We start from the raw sequence: 7346 nt of genomic DNA, 5'->3' as shown, positions 1-7346 counted from the left end.
CACCTGGAACAAAATATCTGGGTCATAAATCCAGTGCCAACAGGGTATGTTTACACAACCTCACATTGCTGCCTGCAGCATAGACAAAGTCTAAGACAAGTTCCCTGTCTCCAGACTTACTGGGGCCTCATTTGGCTGGCTGGCAATTTTCAGGCTTGTGTGTTTTAAATTAGCAGCAGTGCTGTTATGCAGTGATCTAGTACAGGTGCCTGGGGAAAGTGGTTGATTCTGTACTCTCACCCACATAAAGCTTTAACAGAGGAATACCTTTTACTCTTGTTCTACCCAAGGAACCAGGATTTGGATCTAAGGCATTTAAAAAACATGTAAGCCTGAATTTTCTTGCAAAGATCATTTCACAGGACCAGTTCTTTGACCATGTCTTTCCTCTCTTTATCCCTCCAGTGGCTCCCTTTTCTGTATTACATTAAACCTAAGTTGCTAGATTTGACTTCCAAGATCTTTTATGGCCTGTGCTCACTAGGGCTGTGCGAAACGGCACTGTTCTGTTTCGACTTGCATTTCAGTGTTTCGATGGAATAACATTTTGTTTCAAATTTCGTTTTGATTTGAAACCGCTGTTCCATCTGATTTCGTCAAAACAGTGATTTCAATGCTGTTTCAACATTTCGCCTATAGGGTATAATGGGGAAGCTCAAAACAGCCTATAACTTTGTCATTTCTGGCCTGATTTAGATGAACCTTGAAAGAATGGTAGCCCCTTCTGGGGGCATGAAGTCTGCCAATTTTCAAGGAGATAGGTGCAGGGGTTTCAGAGAAACTGCACCTCAAAGTCTTGAAAGCGAAGAACTCATGTCGTGTATGTGTTAAGCCACAGTGGGGTCAAAACTGCAGGGATGGTAGCCCCTGTTGAGGCCACGATGTCTGCCAAGTTTCAAGGAGATGGGGGCAGGGATTTGGGGGAAACTGCACATCAAGCTGCAGACAAGCAAAACTCATGACATGGGTGACACGGCGTGTGTTAAGGCGCAGCGGGGTAACAGCTGCAGGGATGGTGGCCCCTGCTGTGGCCACGAAGCCTGCCAGCTGTCAAGGAGATTGGTGCAGGGGTTCTGGGGCCATGCACCTCTAGCTGCTGACAGACAAAACTCGTGACATAGGTGGGTGACACTGTGTGTGTGTTAAGGTGTGCCCTCATTCAACTGACACCAAGGCAGAAAGCAGGGCAGTTCAACCAATGCTGCCTTTTATGCAGTTTTTCCATCCCTCCCCCAGAGCACTGGGATTGGAAGAGACCTTAGGGAAGGATCACAGTCACTGGCCAGCTACAGCCAATAATGAGAGCACTCCTTCCCTCCGCTTCCCCCTCCCTCTCCTTACTTTAGTTTCTGTTTCCCTGCAAGCAAGCCCAGCTTGAGCTTTGAAACTCAAAACACTTTGAAATTTTCGAAACATTTCGACTTGCCTCATTTCGAGGCTGTTTCGAAGCTCTGTTTTGTTTCAATTTTGCTGTTTCGAGCTCAAAACGAGTCAAAACAGCATCAAAACAGCACTGCCAGTGAAATTTCGCACAGCCCTAGTGCTCATCATACACATCAGCTGTCATTTACCATTGAGATGTTGACTCCTGCTTCTGATCTGCTCTGGCTGCCACCCTCTAGCACCCTCTAGATACATTTTCAAACAAGCATTTTCCTTCTGCCCCTCAGACATAACAGAAACTTCATTGAAACATCCATAAGAGTAATTATCACGCTCAAAACTCTCTTTGGTACTCTTCTCTGAAATGCCTATAAAAAGCTTGACAGCAGTTAAGCTGCTGAGGTACTGTGACATACTTATCACATTGGCAATACTGTCTCAATATTTCATAGAAATCTCCCATTTACCTGCCTGTATGCATTTATATTAAACTTTTATTGTAAAGTCTTAGAGTAGGGACTTTCTTTTTTACTGAGTCTGTATAGCACCTAGCACAAGTGGGTTCTGGTCCACAATAAGGGTTCCTAGACACCACCAAAATATAGACAATGATAAATTTTAATGTATGCAGCCTCTTTCTTTCATAGCTGATGGTTGCCCAAACCTTCTAAAATGTCCTTTACTTGTGTTTATAACTGTTCTTCTCTTTGTAAAGCATAGAACTTAAATATAACTCCTTAGAAACACCATTACAATTACTTTTCAGCTGAATGCTACCATGCTGTAATCATTTCTAGAGGAAGCTGGCACACATCAAATTAGCTGTGAGTTTATATGACTCTGGAGGACAATAGATGAGAAACTTGGTTTAACAATTCATGCTGTAAATTTTAACATGAATACTGAATCCTGAAGCCTTTCCAACCCTGTAAAATGATATAAGCCAGCAGGGGCCAACCTTTTTGGCATTTCAGAAGTTAGTGTTCCACTGTCCTTGAGTGTCACTCTGATCCCCTTCCCCTGCTTGATCTGCTGCTCTTTCTACTCCATACTGTCCTCCCTGCCCAACCTCCTGCTCGGCCTTCTGCTTCCTTCCCAATCTGCTGCTCTGCTGTCTGTCCCCTCCCTGATCTGTCACATGCCGCTTGGCTGCCATGCCACTGGTGGCACTCATGCCACAGGCTGCCCACCCCTAATGGAGACTGTGGATTAAAAGTGAAAAACATAAAAGAAAGAAAACCATTACAGCCCCCTCTCTTATCTAGTATCTGGTTTATTTAAAATTAGGTTTAGCTGGAAAACAAAACTTTAAGGAGCTGACATTTTCCTTTTGCATTGGAAGGCAAACTAGGCCTTTGTCCTAGACTGGGGACTTGAACTCAGATCTCCCACAACCCAAATGAATGCTCCAAGCATTGGACTGCTAGCTTTTCCGCACAGGATCTCTCCACCTCTGGTTCTCACCACAACTTTCATCCCGAAGCTGAGAGACGTTCCAACAAATTTTTCATCAGACATGTGTGGAGAAAAGCTTTGATTTTGATAAATCAGCATTTTAAGACACCCTAAAACATTTATTTGATACCTTCCTAACCAGCTTTGCCTTTGGCTCTTCTGTACCTTGTTAGCATGGGCAACCTCAAACGCAGATAAAGAGGTGTTTATTAACCTCCTCAATGCAACTTAGGGGAATAGGGCACCCAGCTCCCGTTGCTCTTCACTGGGAGCTGATATCGAACCGTTCCTTTGAAAAATCTTCCCTGCCTGCCTGGAACACAGCTGATCTCTCTCCATCGTATTAAATTTAAGGTCTTTTTAGTTTATTATTGCCCGAACAAATCCAATTTTGATTTTTTTTTTAAAATCCCAGTAGCCCTTTGAAGTGCATGGTGCTTCTTGCAAGTAGGCGAGCACTTGATGCCTAATGAAGTTTGGATAATACCTCAAAGGAGAAGGTTTTTGTTTGCAGTATCACCTCAAAGATGGCTATGTCCATATGCAGTTCACTGCTGGATCAAGGACTAACATTCGTGATCTCTAATTATGGGAGGCATGATTAGGTGCATGCCTCATGTTTATATCTTTGTACTTAAACCCACAGCTATTTGGGTCTGCACACAACTCCACGGTGGATCTTAAGATATGCCAAAAGTTATGCACATACTTAAGTGATGCCTGTTTCCTTCATCCATGCCTATATGCACATCAATATCCTGGTATTAAAATCACCTTCCTTTATACTCAAGGGTCCAAAAGGTCTGCAAGAGCTCAGTTTGTTTGCCACTATCCTGTGTTGTTCCTGAGGTTATCTACAGTTTGTTTTTTCAGGGGATTGAGCTTGCTGTTCCATTTACCATTATTAAAGATATATTTTCATCTCTGTTCTCTCCACTGCGAACCCTCTGAATCACATAAAATAGTAACGAGCGTACGTAGCCTTCTGCTGTTTTCACAGAGAAGGCAGTAAAAGAGACAGTTGCTGTTCCCATGAGTTCTAGCCCGCGAATCAGAAAGTCTAATCAGGCGGTGTCTGACACAGTACCTAGCCCTGGTACTTCATTACTTCTATATTAAAACCTTTACTATTTGAATTTTGTATTCGCTGCTAAATGAGCACAGGGAGTCAAAAAAGCAAGAGTGGAGGGGGAGGATGGAATTCACTCCCCCCAAAAATCCCCCCCGCCCCCAAACAAACCCATTCCTCTCCCAAATTTCAGAATTCAGTTACTGGTGCAATACTTGGTCAATCTGCTGGTATCAGGACTGATGCTCTGACATGAAGTCATTAAGATTCCTGGGTCTGTTTTGGCAGAATTGGGGTGTTAGGCATGGTATGTAAATCTAATTCTGCCTCGGGTAATTCTTTTCTACCTCTCCCAAAGGCCCTACTGCAAGGCCAGGTGGTTACATTATACTTTTCACAACTGATCATAAACCCCTAACTGTGGCTGCATTTTAATATTTGGTGAAATGGCTTTTATGCAGGCATTTTTTTAGCTCATAAAAACACAAAGTGTTATTAAACATTATAGATCATTGAGAGTCAGATTTTTTAAAAGAAAAGTCCATGTTTGGATTTTCCCAGGCTCTAAATATCTACAACGTGGAGGAGACGCTCCTACATCACAGTAGACTGAAGTTGCAGGGATAATAACCAGGTTTTTATAAAAATAAAACCTTTTTAGACAAACAGCTCACTGACAGCGAGTGCCTCAATCCATACCGATTACTAAATCCTGCTGCAACAAAGGAATTAGACGTATTATTCTGCATAGCAGCACAACTGTAGTATCACATGTATTGTTACTGAATCCTTTGAATCTGTAATTTGTCTGTGAATACTTGCATCTTATTAAATACAAAAAAAAATATTAGTTCAGTACCAGCAGGCAGTTGCTGAGGATTTTACAGATTTATATAATATTGAACAATAGATGTCACTGTTATGCCAATAAAAACATCTGAAGAGATTTGAGTTTATGGGTGGCTTACTCTCCCTCTGCTCTGCAGCATGGATAAGTCAAAGTGTGATGCTAGGAAAATCATGAACATATGTGATATCTTTTTAACACTAATCTAGTCCCCTGGAGATATTTTTCTTTTCTGAAAAAAATATACACATGGGTTTAAAAGAATAAATATGGATAGAAGAAAATCCATCATACAGATTATCCTTTTACTATGACTTTGTACATTTAAATACTCCAAAAGAGTTTATTGCTACCATACTGCGAGTCAGAAAAAATGTGAAGTAGGAACTTTCAAAGCAGGTCTGAAAGGTTGGCAGAACTTCAGAGTCTGAATTTCTTTCCTTTGAAAACTGATTTACTGTCTTTTTGCTTCCTTCTGGAAGCAGCCACCTGAAATATGGGAAAGTGAGTGGACTGGTGCAAACAATAAGGGGGAAAGGATTATTAGGCAATTGATAGTATCATCAAGAACGCTAGAGGTGGTCATATGGCATGAGAAGAGACTCCACAAAGCATCAGAAGATGACGAGAGGACCTCAAAAAGGAAATCAAAAGACAAGCAAAGCACTTTTGAACTGCACCCTGTGGTGTTCACTTACATTGCTCCAAGTTGGGTGTAAAAGGCTACCAGATCAGGACGCACACAAGAGAGGAAACCTAGTGGCAGCAGATCAGAACGGCATCCCTTGTGCTTTGCTGTAAATGCCCGCACTAGCTACAGAGCCATGGAGACATAGGTCATAGGTGAAAAAGCAAAATAGGAAAGGCTAGCAGATGAGAACGAAAGGACCAAGCCTTGGACAGAGATTTCAGAAACAGACACAACAGAAATTTGACAGGATATTAAATAGCTTTTTTTTTTTTAAATTTTTTTTGGTTCACGTTTTAAGCACAAATTACCCAGCTGTGTTCTAAACATGCATTCTTTCAGATGACTGAGAATATAATGCACAAGGTGAAAAGTTACCTGTTCAGCTGCTCAGAAAAATAAGTACTGTTGTCAAAAGCAAATGCAGAAAGACTTAGATCAGCTAATAACTCAAGGGAAATATAGAGAGAGGAACAAAAAACATTGGGCCAGAATTTTCATCAGATTTTTTTAACTGCAGCTATAATAAATGCGGGAACCAACTTTGCACTTTCCTACAGGCAATAACGAAGCAGCACGCACACATGAGATTTTTCCAGCAACTCATTTTCATGAGCGCCCATCTCAAGTTTGCACCCGGAAACAAAATACACCCACAAAATTTGCCACGCACAATTAAGGGGAACACATATGGCCTACTAAATGTAGCCACTTCAGTTTGGAGAGAAAACCCTCTCAATGGAAAGAAATCATTCACCCTCACCCTAGCCAAGGTCAGGGTCCAAGCAGGAAAGGACTGGTGCTTTTCTTCCTTCTGCTGGGTGGTTGGGGGGGCAGGTGTCCCGGTGTCTGACCCGCCACATTTTCCTCCCGCCATTTTCTTGTACTTGAATTTGGCAGGCTTGATTGCTATGCATTTGGAGTATCTCAAATAACCTCAAGGCACCGACTGCCTCACAGCAACAGAAAGCAGATGCTGGAGCAGTTGTCAAGGGGCTTTCTGGGAAGTTTTCTTGTAGTTAGTAGACCAGTCTGGGCTTGATATATACACAATTTTGTGACACAAATCTTACTAAATATTTCATTTCCCTGTTTGTTTATTAATAGGGATTTTTCTCAGAAAAGGTCTGAGGCTTCACCTACTCTTATTTTTAATTTTCCTGTGCTTGACATCATATCCTTGTATGTCACATCACAATCTGCTGCCGAGGAAATGACTAGGGGGTCATAAACAAGAGAATGACTAAATGTGGAAGCATAAAACGACTGGGAAATGTTCAAGGCACATCCAGAGGAATAACATCGTCTCCATGTACACAATTCTTAGTAACATCAAAGGATAGAGAGAGGTACGATGTAAGGTGAATGGTTTCAAAGCAGAATGCCTTTCAAAGTTCCCTGTGAGATGTTACCTGCTCTTGTAAAAAATAAATGGAAAGGTATACGTGGGACCTCATCAATCATCTTTCAGGCACACATTGAGAAAGGTTTGTTAGCTCCCGGTACAAAGTGGGAAATGGAAGAATTTGAAATGAAATGTTGCCTCCTAATCCATTAGAACTTCAAACAGTACCTTGTGGCATGGGAAATACGTTCGATGAAAATAGCTTTTCTTTCATTTAGATGTGGTTTCATAGTACTTCTAATACCACTCTTCTTGGGTTTGTTGTAATGAATCAGAGAAGCCTGCACCTCAAAAAGGCAAAGTCCTAGCATCTGTAAAAATACAAATATTGATGTGCATAACTACACATATGTTGCAGGCTGGAGCAACATATCAACAGCAACTGCCAATCTGCTCAAGAAAGTCTCATTTGGGTTAGGATATAGATTCATAGATGCTAGGGTCGGAAGGGACCTCAATAGATCATCGAGTCCGACCCCCTGCATAGGCAGGAAAGAGT

The sequence above is a fragment of the Alligator sinensis genome, unplaced genomic scaffold, assembly GCF_000455745.1.
Source record: "Alligator sinensis unplaced genomic scaffold, ASM45574v1 scaffold876_1, whole genome shotgun sequence".
NCBI lineage: Eukaryota > Metazoa > Chordata > Crocodylia > Alligatoridae > Alligator > Alligator sinensis.
This window is presented reverse-complemented; position numbering follows the sequence as displayed.